General features: G+C 46.6%; 1 non-coding gene across 1 annotated transcript; it reads left to right on the top strand.

The window, feature by feature from the left end:
• Positions 1 to 319: 319 nt before the first annotated feature.
• trnan-guu (transfer RNA asparagine (anticodon GUU)) lies at positions 320 to 393 on the top strand. Its single transcript has one exon. It is a non-coding gene; the product is annotated as a tRNA-Asn (tRNA).
• The last annotated feature ends 13,937 nt before the right edge of the window (positions 394 to 14,330 follow it).

The following is a 14,330-nucleotide window of genomic DNA, read 5'->3' as shown; positions in this document are numbered from 1 at the left end:
AATATCCGCAGTCAGGAGCTGAAAAGAAATTCAAACCTAATACCTGCTTCGGGACAATCAGAATACTTCGTCACAGACAAGGCACCGGAAGGCTGGAAGGTAGATCACACCGGTTGTGGGAGAGCTGGTTGGCGGTGACATGGAAGTGTCTGCAGTGTGCGGGACCAGACTGCTTCCACACATCCACAATGAATGTCCCTCCATTTATTTGGGAAAAGTACAACTGAGAGTGGACAAGTTCCATACCGGTCGGAGCAATCTGAAGCTTTTACTGACTGACACCCTGGTTTTGGATGTCTTGCACGTCATGCATCCATCAGTTTCTGTGGCGCAATGGGTTAGCGCGTTTGGCTGTTAATCGAAAGGTTGGTGGTTCGAATCCACCCAGGGACGAAGTGTTTAACTGTTTTTCCCCGAGTATTCGGTGCCGCACAGTCCCAGGTTGTCATTGTGCGTTTTGGCTGCACAAATCTATTCCGCAAATGTTGCCAGCAGTGCTGTTATCCAATTAGTTCCCACTCCAATATTTTATGAGCATTCAGTTCAAGAAAAACGATAACAATTTTTTACATGGATCATGTTCCTCCATCCAGCCCATTAGAAATAAATTATGTTATTGGGTTTAAAGAAACTGGTGGAAATTGATTCTATTGATACATATATAGAACTGGAACTTCGGTCTCAAGTGCTCCTCCTGTCAAGAATGGACACACACACAATCAATGGTTTTACAACTGAGTCATAAACACTTACAATTTTAAACCATTCTCATACAGCGTGTAAATGAGATAGGGATAAAACTTCATCACATGTAAAGAGAAAATGAATGATTGAGGATACCACTGTGCGTCAGTAATTATATTATTATTTATTTCATTCTGAAGAAGGGTATCGGCTAATTAACGGTAATTAAAAGAATTCTTAATTTTGCACGTTGGCTGCATGTCGTCAATTTTATAAGGTTTTGAATTTAAAAATGGTGTTACAATGCTGGTTGAATACATGACCCCAAAGTCTTTTTGGGATCACAGGTTGAGTCTCTCTGGTGGTTTACGCTCTCTTGTAGAGCGCATGAGTTGGGGCTCCGGTTGTTGGGCGCTGGCCTGTGTGTCTGCTGTTTGCGGTGCCTCAGGCCTATCCGGACTGCCCACAGTGACTGGGCTCTCCTCCCTTTGGTTCCGGTGTTCGGTCACCTGTGCTAGAGTGAACTCAATATCATGTTCTTCCTCTTCTTCTTCTTTGGGGTTGCTGAACCTCCTTTTTGTTTGATCCACGTGTTTGCGGCAGATTTGTCCATTGGTAAGTTTAACTACCAGAATCCTATTGCCCTCTTTGGCAATCACAGTGCCTGCGAGCCATTTAGGCCCTGCAGTGTCGTTGTGGACAACAACAGGGTCGTTTGCACCAATATATCGTGCCCTCGCATTCCTGTCATGGTAGTTATATTGTGAATGGCACCTGCTCTCAAAAATTTCTTTCATGGTGGGGTGTATAAGGGATAACAGGTTTTGAGCGTCCTTATCATTAGCAGCCCTGCGAGTGGAACCCCTGTGAGCGAGTGTGGTCGGGATCTATTGGCCAACAGGAGGCGTGATAAGTGGCTTTGTAGGGAACCCCCTTGGATTCTGAGCATCCCCTGTTTGATTATCTGCACTTTTCGTTCTGCCTGGCCGTTTGAGGCTGGCTTGAACGGTGCCTTTCTGACATGGTTAATTCCATTGCCTGCCATGAAGTCCTGGAATTCAGTGCTTGTGAAGCACGGGCCATTGTCGCTGACCAAGATGTCCGGTAGACCGTGGGCGGCGAACATTGCCCGCAGACTTTCTACCATGGCAGAGGATGTGCTTGAATTTAAAATGTCACACTCGATCCATTTGGAGTGGGCGTCTACTACAACCAAAAACATTTTTCCGATGAAAGGACCTGCGTAGTCATCATGGATGCGTGACCAAGGCTTGGCGGGCCATGGCCAGGCGCTAAGGGGGGCTTCCCTGGGTGCATTGCCCAGCTGGGCACACGTGATGCACCTGCGAACACAAACTTCCAGATCTGCATCTATCCCTGGCCACCAAACGTGTGACCTGGCAATTGCCTTCATCGTGACAATGCCCGGATGATCATTGTGGAGTTCTCTGATGAACACCTCTCTGCCCATCTGGGGCATGACTACGCGGTTTCCCCACAGTAGGCAATCGGCCTGAATCGAGAGTTCATCCCTGCCCCTGTGAAATGGTTTAAATTCCTCAGGGCATGCCCTGTACGTGGCTGCCCACTCCCCATTCAGGACACATTTCTTGACTGGAGACAATAGCGGGTCTCTATTTGTCCAGACTTTAATCTGACCGGCTGTCACAGGTGAGCCTTCACTTGCGAAAGCTTCAACAGCCATGACCATCTCAGCGGCATGCTCGGTAGCCCCCTCAGTGGTGGCTAGTGGGAGCCTGCTGAGTGCATCGGCGCAGTTTTCAGTGCCCGGTCTGTGCCGAATTGTGTAGTCATAGGTGGCTGACGTGAGTGCCCACCTCTGTATGCGGACCGATGCGTTTGCATTTATGGCCTTGTTGTCGGCCAAAAGGGACGTTAGGGGTTTGTGATCTGTCTCCAGCTCAAATTTTCTGCCAAACAGTTATTGGTGCATTCTCTTTACATCATATACACATGCGAGCGCCTCCTTTTCTATCATCCCGTAGCCCCTTTCTGCCTGGGACAGACCTCTGGAGGCATAAGCTACCGGCTGTAACTGACCCTTGGCATTGACATGCTGCAACACACACCCGACACCATAGGACGACGCATCGCACGTTAACACAAGTTTCTGACATGGGTCAGATCGCGTTAACAGATTGTTGGAACATAACAAATTGTGTGGTCTATTAAAAGCCCTTTCCTGGCTGTCCCCCCAGACCCATTCGTGACCTTTGCTTAGGAGCACGTGGAGCGGCTCGAGCAGCGTGCTCAATTTGGGAAGAAAGTTACCAAATAGTTGGGGAGCCCCAGGAACAAACGCAGCTCCGTCGTGTACCGGGTCTGGGTGCTCTCTGGATCGCTTCCGTCTTGGATGCATTAGGGCTCATCCCGTCTACTCATACCCTCATCTATAGGAATTCTACCTCTGGAGCTAGGAAGATGCACTTCGCCTTTTTCAGTCGCAGCCCTACCCGGTCCAGTCTGCATAGCACCTCCTCCAGGTTGTGGAGGTGTTCTTCAGTCTCGTAACCCGGGATGAGAATGTCGTCCTGAAAAACCATCGTCCCTGGAATCGACTTGAGGAGGCTTTCTATATTTCGTTGGAAGATCGCGGCGGCTGAGCGAATCCCGAACGGACATCTGTTGTACTCAAACAACCCCTTGTGTGTCGTGATGGTGGTCAGCTTCTTCAACTCTCTCGCCAGCTCCTGGGTCATGAAAGCTGAGGTCACATCGAATTTTGAAAAAAGTTTGCCACCGGATAGCATCGCAAAGAGGTCCTCCGCTCTCGGTAGCGGGTACTGGTCTTGGAGTGACACCCGATTGATGGAGGCCTTGTAATCACTATATATCCTGACTGACCCATCCGCTTTGAACACCGGTACAATCGGGCTCGCCCAGTCACTGAATTCGACTGGCAAAATGATACCTTTCCTCAGCAGGCGGTTCAATTCACCTTCTATCTTTTCCCGCATCACGTACGGCACCGCTCTGGCCTTGTGGTGTCCTGGCCTGTCCGGGTTTATGTGAATCACTACCTTGGCCCCCATGAAAGTGCCAATGCTGGGTTGAAATAATGAGTCAAATTTTTGCAGGATTTGTGAGCATGAAACTCGCTCCACAGAGGAAATAGCATTAACATTGCCCCAGTTCCAGTTCATGACAGCAAGCCAACTCCTCCCCAGTAGTGCGGGACCGTCCCCCGGGACAACCCAGAGTGGCAACCTGTTCTCCGAATCTTTGTGGGTCACGATTATCGTGCACTGCCAAGCACCGGAATGATCTCCTTGGTGTATGTCCGTACCTGTGCGTCAATCGGTGATAATTTTGGACGCCCACAACTTTTCAAACTATTTGATACCCATCAGGGACTGGCTAGCCCCCGTGACTAGCTCCATTGATACTGGGATGCCACTGAGGAGCACTTTCATCATTATCGGTGGCGTCCTGGTGTATGAACTGTATACGTGCTCCACATGAACTCACTGAACTTCAGCTTCCAGCGATTTCCCCCAGCGTTCATTTCTGCAATTTCTGTAGGTATTTTGTTCATCTCTGCAAACTCCGGCTGAGTTTGTGCCTCCATGCCTCCAACATGAGCTGTTGTTGGAAACAAAAGATCCCTTGCTCATCAATCGTCCCTGACTACCCCTATGACTGTCCTTGAGTGTGCCATTAACAGGTGTTGATGGCCCCATTACTGGCCACATTGTCCCTTGCAATGGTGTGAATCGCCGTTCTGCTTGCCATTATCTCTGTCGAACTCCCCCTCTGGGTTCGACTACATGTTGGGGCATGCCCGATTGCCCTTGTCTGCCTGTAGAACTGTGTGCTGCTTCAACGATATTGATTCTCTGTCCCAACCATTCCTTAACACAGTATCTCTCGTCTATTCTGCTAGCGGCCATGCTCACGTGGTTTAAATCCCAGTTTCTCGTCGCCATTGATAAATCCTTACTATACAGTAGAAATGCACACGAGGCCCATGTTTGAGAGAAGGTGAGTCTGTGGCCTGTCCTTTATTCCTTAGCACTCAAGTGATGAAAGTGGGTGGAGCTTCCCCTTTTATACCTGAAGATCCAGGTTAGAAGTGTCTCCCACAAGTTCACCACCTAGTGGTCATTGTTCTCACAGTGTACAACTGAGGTCAGATTATATATGGGTTACAATGTTGGTTGAATACATGGCAATAAGCACTTAAAATTTTAAACCATTCTCCTAAAATACAGTGTGTAAACGAGATAGGGATAAAAGTTCATCACATGTAAAGAGAAAATTAATGATTGAAGCTGGTAAAAGATCCTCTCGGAATAAGTGATCACAGTATGGTTGAATTTGTAATACAGATTGAGGGTGAGGAAGTAGTGTCTCAAACGAGCGTACTATGCTTAAACAAAGGGGACTACAGTGGGATGAGGGCAGAGTTGGCTAAATAAACTGGAAACACAGACTAAACGGTGGCACAATTGAGGAACAGTGGAGGACTTTTAAAGGGCTCTTTCATAGTGCTCAACAAAAATATATTCCAGTGAAAAAGAAGGGCAGTAAGAGAAGGGATAACCAGCCGTGGATAACCAAGGAAATAAAGGAGAGTATCAAATTCAAAACCAATGCGTATAAGGTGGCCAAGGTTAGTGGGAAAATAGAAGATTGGGAAAATTTTAAACGACAGCAAAGAATGACTAAGAAAGCAATAAAGAAAGGAAAGATAGATTACGACGGTAAACTTGTGCAAAGCATAAAAACGGATAGTTAAAGCTTTTACCGATATATAAAACGGAAAAGAGTGACTAAAGTAAATGTTGGTCCCTTAGAAGATGAGAAGGGAGATTTAAAAATGGGAACTGTGGAAATGGCTGAGACCTTAAACAATTATTTTGCTTCGGTCTTCACAATGGAAGACACAGAAACCATGCCAGAAATTGCTGGTCACAGGAATGTGGGAAGAGAGGGCCTTGAAACAATCACTATCACTAGGGGGCTAATGCTGGACAGGCTAATGCGACTCAAGGTAGACAAGTCCCCTGGTCCTGATGAAATGCCAGGGTATTAAAAGAGATGGCGGAAGTTATAGCAGATGCATTCGTTATAATCTACCCAAATTCTCTGGACTCTGGGGAGCTACCAGCGGATTGGAAAGCAGCTAATGTAATGCCTCTGTTTAAAAAAGGGGGCAGACAAAAGGCAGGTAACTATAGGCTGGTTAGTTTAACATCTGTAGTAGGGAAAATGCTTGAAACTATCATGAAGGAAGAAAGAGCGGGACATCAAGATAGGAATAGTGCAATCAAGCAGACGCAGCATGGATTCATGAAGGGGAAATCATGTTTCACTAATTTACTGGAATTCTTTGAGGATATAACGAGCATGTTGGATCGAGGTGTACCGATGGATGTGGTGTATTTAGATTTCCAAAAGGCATTCGATAAGGTACCACACAAAAGGTTACTGCAGAAGATAAAGGTACGCGGAGTCAGTGGAAATGTATTAGCATGGATAGAGAATTGGCTGGCTAACAGAAAGCAGAGAGTCGGTATAAATGGGTCCTTTTCGGGTTGGAAATCGGTGGTTAGTGGTGTGCCACAGGGCTCGGTGCTGGGACCACAACTGTTTACAATATACATAGATGACCTGGAAGAGGGGACAGAGTGTAGTGCAACAAAATTTGCAGATGACACAAAGATTAGTGGGAAAGCAGGTTGTGTAGAGGACACAGAGAGGCTGCAAAGAGATTTAGATAGGTTAAATGAATGGGCTAAGGTTTGGCAGATGGAATACAATGTCGGAAAGTGTGAGGTCATCCACCTTGGGAAAAAAAACAGTAAAAAGGGAATATTATTTGAATGGGGAGAAATTGCAACATGCTGCGGTGCAGAGGGACCTGGGGGTCCTTGTGCATGAATCCCAAAAAGTTAGTTTGCAGGTGCAACAGGTAATCAGGAAGGCGAATGGAATGTTGGCCTTCATTGCGAGAGGCATGGAGTACAAAAGCAGGGATGTCCTGCTGCAACTGTATAGGGTATTGGTGAGGCCGCACCTGGAGTACTGCGTGCAGTTTTGGTCACCTTAATTAAGGAAGGATATACTAGCTTTGGAGGGGGTACAGAGACAATTCACTCGGCTGATTCCGGAGATGAGGGGGTTACCTTATGATGATAGATTGAGCAGACTGGGTCTTTGCTCGTTGGAGTTCAGAAGGATGAGGGGTGATCTTGTAGAAACATTTAAATTAATGAAAGGGATAGACAAGATAAAGGCAGAGAGATTGTTTCCACTGGTCGGGGAGACTAGAACTTGGGGGCACAGCCTCAAAATACGGGGGAGACATCCATTGTGGATGTGTGGAAGCAGTATGGTCCTGCACACTGCAGGCACTTCCATGTCACCGCCAACCAGCTCTCCCACAACCGGTGTGATCTACCTTCCAGCCTTCCAGTGCCTTGTCTGTGACAAAGTATTCTGATTGTCCTGAAGCCGGTATTAGGTTTTAATTTCTCTTCAGCTCCTGACTGCGAATATTCCTGTGATTCAACGTGAACTAAATGCTTACAGGGACAGTTGGGATTCAGCGATTCTTTGCTTGGTGAAATTTCAAAGATTGAAAGCGATGCACATCAACCCCAAACCTCGTCACCTACTCGCTAACCGCTACACGCTGCTTCCATGAGATGGAAGCCCAGTTGCTGTTTCAAGCTTGAATGCAGGAACAAGCAGAACTTATTCCAAGAATGTCCAAGTCCCTGAGGCATCTGATTATTTGAACCGAACTCCTTCGCAAAGAGTTGAGGTTCGTGTGGGGTGATTTGGGCACCTCTTTCCCCACAATATAACACTTCAAATATAACTCAACGGCTGTAAAGTGCTTTCTCTCTTCCTCTTGTCTGTATCCTGTGCTTTTATTTCTCTATTTATTCCCCCTGTCTCAATTTCTAGTGTTTAAAAGGGAACAAAAGATGAAGTGGGTGTCACTCTGGAACAATTTCTCTCGCTCAAAGTTAGATGCACGACCGTTGCTCCATGAGGTCTCGGCAGCTAGCCGTTGATATTCAGGTCCATAAATAAATATATTTTTTTGTATTTATACAAATTATCGAAGCTGTTCTCTGGTCGCGTGGTTAAGATCTCGAGCATTAAATCTCTTTCCATTCTCAATCAGTTCATCGCAGAAACATAATTGAGGTGTGTGAGAGGATTAATGATTGCTGTAATCGCCGTTAATAACCCCACTACTATCTGTTACAGAACGAGCTTACACATTCTCCCGCTTCTCCTGCCCTTTGCCGGACACGTGTTCGGGGTTTAATTTTACAAACTGGGTGTGTTCGCTGATCGCGGGGAGATGATAGGAGCCTCTGTGGCCCCACTGTGAGGGTGTGGAAGTGAACACTGTGGCTGGGTGATCCGTGACATTTCTGTAAATGCAGCAGAGGAGAAGGATTTAGAGCTTTGAGTGTGGGACAGAAGTTGTTTCAGGTGAGCCAACACATTCCCGATCAGCACAGAGGGAGCTCACTGGTCAGCTCCCCTCTGTTGGGGTTATTGCGCCAGAGGTTTCCGTAGTGTAGTGGTTGTCACGTTTGCTTTATATATATATGATCACTGGTTCGATCCCAAGTGCGAACTTTATGTTTAAACTTGCTGTGGATGAACAATTGGAGCCGAGTTGAGTCTCCGAGCAAATACTGCCTGACATGCTGAGATTTCCAGCATTTGCTGTATTTATTGATTAAAGTATCAACTCTCCCTCAGTTAGCATTTCTTTCATTGTGCAAAAGAAGGTGATGGGTTAATTAATGATGCTTTCCCGTGAAAGCAACACAAACGTTTAACCAATAACCATACGGTGACTGGCAGGTGAGCGCTGCTTCTGACACCCAGTGGGAATGGGCGGGGATTTTAAAGCCCCGTTTATTGCAGAACCTTCATATAGATCAACATCTCAGACTCAGTGTTTCGGCCTCGTGGTGCAGCGGTGGTGTGTCTGCCTCTTGATCAGAAAGTTGCGTGTTTAAATCATGTTGAGGTCCCTGTTCTTTTGGGCAATTACAGAATTAATATTTTCTTTGCTGTTTGGCAATAACCAGACCCTTGCTCCAAGGTCTGTCTCAATGTTTCCCCGGTGTCAGGCAGAGATAGGCCTGCTGTCCTCATTTACTTCATGTGACAGGACACAAGGTTCAAAATCAAACTGCAGGTGGCCACACAGAATATTGAGCAGTCAGGATGGCCGAGCGGTCTAAGTTGCTGCATCAGGTTGCAGTCTGCTTTGAAAGCGTGGGTTCCGTAGTGTAGTGGTCATCACATTCGCTTAACATGCAAAAGGTTCCTGTTTCAAAACCAGCTGAAAACGTGTTCAATTAAATATGAGAAGCATTGAATAATGTGCATTTCTTGTTCAGTATTAACAAAGCATAATGTCTCCCAGTCCTGCTACATTTGTTGAATACTCTGTACAGTTCGGTACACATTCAAACTCTACAGTTTCCAGCCCTGACGGTGCAGAAAGCCCCTCTCAAAGCTGCACATTCCGGCTGCTTTCAGTTGAGTTGTGAGAGATTATTGACGGATCCTGCAGCTGTGAAAAGGAATGATGTGTTAGAGGGGTCATCAAACGAGGCCATGTGGGTTGAATTAAAGAACAAAAATGGGGCGATCACACTACTGGGAGTGCACTATAGACCCCCAGGCAGTTAGAGGGAGATAGAAGAACAAATATATGGGCAGATTGTTGAGAAGTGCAAAACCTCTAGAGCTGTAATAGTGGAGGATTTTAACTACCCGAATATTAGCTGGTGAAATGATAGTGTGAATGGTACAGATGGTGGAGAATTCCTAAAATGCATTCAGGAGAACTTCTTTATCCAGTATGTAACAAGCCCATCAAGGGAGGGTCGGTTCTGGACTGGGTCTTGTGATCGAAAAGGGGCAGGTATGAGGGGTATTAGTGGGAGAGCATTTTGGTGCGAGTGATCATACTCAGTAAGGTTTAGGGTAGTTATAGAAAAGGAGAAAGGGGACCAGGAATAAAAGTTCTCAATTGGGGTAAAGCCAATTTTGCTGAGCTGAGATGGAATTTGGCCAAAGTGGACTGAGAACGGCTAATTGCTGGTAAATCAGTGTCAGAGCAGTGGGAGGCATTCAATGAGGAGATCCTGAGGGTACAGAGCAAGTATGTTCCCTTAAAACAAAGGTGGGACTAACAAATCTAGAGCTCCCGGGATGACAGGGGACATACAGGGAAAGTTAACGAAAAAAAGGGAAGCTTATGACAGATACCGATAACTCAATACTGCAGAAACTCTAGAGATGCTGAGGTGCAATTAAAAAATATATCAGGAAAGCAAAGAGAGAGCATGAGAGAATGTTGGCAATTAAATCTGGGAAAACCCAAAGATGTTTTATAAATACATTAAGAGCATGATGATAACAAGATAAAGAGTGGAGCCTATTAGCGTCCATAAAGGGAATCTGTACGCGTAGGCGGAAGGCTTGGGTAGGATTCTTTATGAATACTTTGCATCTGTTTTCACAAAAGAGAGGGGCGATGTGGACTTTGCAATGAGGGTGGAGAAGTGTGAAATATTAGATGAAATAAACATAGTGAGAGAGGAAGTATTGGTGGTTTCGCAGCTTTGAAAGTGGATAAATCCCCAGGCCAGGATGAAATGTATCCCAGGCTGATAAGAGCAGCAAAAGAGCAAATAGCAGAGGCTCTGACCACCATTGTCCAATCCTCACTGGCTACAGGTGCGGGGCCAGAGGATTGGAGCCCTGCTAACATTGTACCTTTGTTTAAAAAGGGAGAAAGGGATTGAGTAAATACAGGCTGGCCAGCCGAACCTTTTACAATTATTTGTAAAAATCCTGAGGGACAGGATAAATCTTCATTTGTAAAGTCATGGATTAATCAAGGATAGTCAACATGAATTTGTCAATGGAAGGTCGTGTCCGACTAAATAGATTGCATTTTTCGAGGAGGTAACCAGGAGGGTTGATGAGGGCAGTGGTATAATGTAATGTATGTGCAATTTAGCAAACCTTTTGATAAGGTCGCACTTGGAAGACTGGTTACGAATGTAAAAGCCCATGGGATGCAAGGGCAAAGTGGCAAGTTGGGTCCAAAATTTGTTCAGAGGCAGGAATCAAAGCGTAATGTTTAATGGGTGATTTTATGGTCCAGTGGGGTTCCGCAGGGCTCAGTGCTGGGTCCCTTGCTTTTTGTGGTATACATCAATGACTTGGACTTAAATGTTGAGGGTATGAGTAAGAAGTTTGCAGATGACACTAAAACAGGCTGAGTGGTTGATAATGAAGAAGAAAGTGGCGGACTACAGGAAGATATCAATGGATGTCTCAAGGCGCTTTGCAGCCAATGAAGTACTTTTTGAAGTGCGGTCACTCTTGTAGTGTGGGAGACACAGCCGCCAATTTGCACATGGCAGGCTCCTATAGGCAGCAGTGTGATGATGACCAGATCATCTGTCTCTGTGATGTTGATTGAGGGATAAATATTGACCAGGACACGAATCCTGGCCACATTGATCCGCCCACCACTTCACACTCTTCTCCGAGGGACCAGCGCGATGATACTAAAACAACAAGCCAAGTTGGTAAGCTATCCATGCAGTCCATCGGAATCCAGCCACACCACCTTATACCACGGGTAACATCTCTCCATGGATTCTGGAATCTGGATCAACAAACCATAATCCCATCTTATAAGGAATTCCGGGAGGTGCTTCAAGCTTTATTCCATATATGTGAACAGTTTTAATGTATTTAAACAAATACCGACGTTTTTGAGATGGGCGTCTGGGTGACGTCATCAAAACCATGGTCGTCATTTTGGAGCGTGAGCAGGAACATCGGCAGGGCCCAGGTACAGAGGAGTGGGAAGGTCGGGGCGGATGAGCAGTGAGTGTTTGTGGCGAGATGCGGTGAATGTTTATGGTGGAGGAGCGGAGACAGATCGTGGAGGAGGTGCGACAGATGACGGTATGGCACCCAGAAGAGCCGAGGGCCCAGGGGCAGCACGGGCCAGCCCACACTGCGATATGTGTGGGCACTGGGTCCATGCAGCAGAGCTGGTCTCCTGTCGTCTTGGTTAACCCTTGCCACTGGACCAAGACCTCGCTCTGTCAAGCCCATGTGGTGGCTGGTGTGCAACGGTCACCTCACGTTAAAAAAATCCACACAAAGGCATCTTCCACCCCCTCAATTGGAGTCCAGGACTGGAACATCGGGTCCTTCATCGAAACACCTGTGAACTCATGGAAGCAAATCGTCCTCGATCGAGGGATCGCCTATGATGATGATGATCAATGTACTGGTCAGGTGGGCAGAACTGTGGCAAATGGAATTCAATCCAGATAAGTGTGAGGTAATGCATTTGGGGAGGTTTAACAAGGCAAGGGAATACACATTAAATGGTACCACACTGAAAAGTGTAGAGGAATAAAGAGACCTTGGAGTGCAGGTCCGCAGATTCCTGAAGGTAGCAGGCCAGGTAGTTGATGTGGTTAAGAAGGCATATGGAATACTTGTCTTTATTAGTCAAGGCATGGAGCACAAGAGCAAGGAGGTTATGCTTGAACTGTACAAAACACTGGCTACACCACAGCTGGAGTACTGCGTGCAGTTCTGGTCACTACATTACAGGAAAGATGTGATTTCACTGAAAAGGGTGCAGAGGAGATTTACTAGAATGTTGCCTGGACTGGAGAATTTTGGCTATGAGGATCGTTTGGAGATGCTGAGTCTGTTTTCTTTGCAACAGAGGCATCTGAGCGGAGACCTGATTGAGGTGCATAAAATTGAGGGGCATGGATAGAGTGGATATGAAGGTCCTGTTTCTCTTGGCAGAGGGGTCAACAAACAGGGGGCGTAGATTTTATGTAATTGGGGAAGGTTTAGAGGAGATATGAGGGGACATTTCATCACCCAGAGGGTGGTGGGGTCTGGAACTCAATGCCTGAAAGGTTGGTAGAGGGAGGGACCCTCACCACAGTTAAAAGATACGTGGATGTGCACTTAAAGTGCCACAACCTACAGAGCTCTGGACCGAGAGCTGGAAAGTGGGATTAGGCTGGATAGCTCTTGGTCGGCCGGCGTGGACACGATGGGCCGAAATGGCCTCACTCTGTGCTGAAACTTTCTGATTCTATGATTCTATTAATATATATATATATATATATATATATATATATATATATATATATAAGATATACAATTATCGTAATTTTCCCTTGGTGGTCGAGTTGTTAAGATCCCGAGCACTAACCCTCTTTCTATTCTCAATCAGTTTATCACATGAAAATAATTGAGGTATGTGAGAGGATGAATAATTGCATACCTCGGGAGCCTATTATCAGCGAGGGCAGGCATCGACGACGAGGTTCAACACTGCCTCCAGTGCGCCAGTGCAGCCTTCGGCCGCCTGAGGAAGAGAGTGTTCAAAGATCAGGCCCTCAAATCTGCCACTAAGCTCATGGTCTACATGGCTGTAGTGATACCCGTCCTCGTGTATGGCTCAGAGACATGGACCTTATACAGTGGGCACTTCAAGTCACTGGAGAAATACCACCAATGATGTTTCTGCAAAATCCAGCAAATCCTCTCGGAGGACAGACGCACCAACGTTAGCGTCCTCGATCAGGCCAACATCCCCAGCATCGAAGCACTGACCACACTCGACCAGCTCCGTTGGACGGGCCACATTGTTCGCATGCCTGACACAAGACTCCAAAAGCAAGCGCTCTACTCGGAACTCCGACACGGCAAGCGAGCCCCAGGTGAGCAGGGGAAACGTTTCAAGGACCCTCAAAGCCACTTCATAAAATGCAACATCCCCACCAACACCTGGGAGTCCCTGGATAAAGACCACCCTCAGTGGAGGAAGAGCATCTGGAGGGTGCTGAGCACCTCGAGTCTCATCGCCGAGAGCATGCAGAACACATGCACAGGCAGCATAGAAACATAGAAACATAGAAAATAGGTGCAGGAGTAGGCCATTCGGCCCTTCTAGCCTGCACCGCCATTCAATGAGTTCATGGCTGAACATTCAACTTCAGTACCCCATTCCTGCTTTCTCGCCATACCCCTTGATCCCCCTAGCAGTAAGGACCTCATCTAACTCCTTTTTGAATATATTTAGTGAATTGGCCTCAACAACTTTCTGTGGTAGAGAATTCCACAGGTTCACCACTCTCTGGGTGAAGAAGTTCCTCCGCATCTCGGTCCTAAATGGCTTACCCCTTATCCTTAGACTGTGACCCCTGGTTCTGGACTTCCCCAACATTGGGAACATTCTTCCTGCATCTAACCTGTCTAACCCCGTCAGAATTTTATATGTTTCTATGAGGTCCCCTCTCATTCTTCTGAACTCCAGTGAATACAAGCCCAGTTGATCCAGTCTTTCTTGATAGGTCAGTCCCGCCATCCCGGGAATCAGTCTGGTGAACCTTCGCTGCACTCCCTCAATAGCAAGAATGTCCTTCCTCAGGTTAGGAGACCAAAACTGTACACAATACTCCAGGTGTGGCCTCACCAATGCCCTGTACAACTGTAGCAACACCTCCCTGCCCCTGTACTCAAATCCCCTTGCTATGAAGGCCAACATGCCATTTGCTTTCTTAACCGCCTGC

This window comes from Pristiophorus japonicus, unplaced genomic scaffold (genome assembly GCF_044704955.1).
Source record: "Pristiophorus japonicus isolate sPriJap1 unplaced genomic scaffold, sPriJap1.hap1 HAP1_SCAFFOLD_58, whole genome shotgun sequence".
NCBI lineage: Eukaryota > Metazoa > Chordata > Chondrichthyes > Pristiophoridae > Pristiophorus > Pristiophorus japonicus.
The sequence above is the reverse complement of the archived record's forward strand: the minus strand, read 5'-3'. Positions and strand labels throughout refer to the sequence as shown.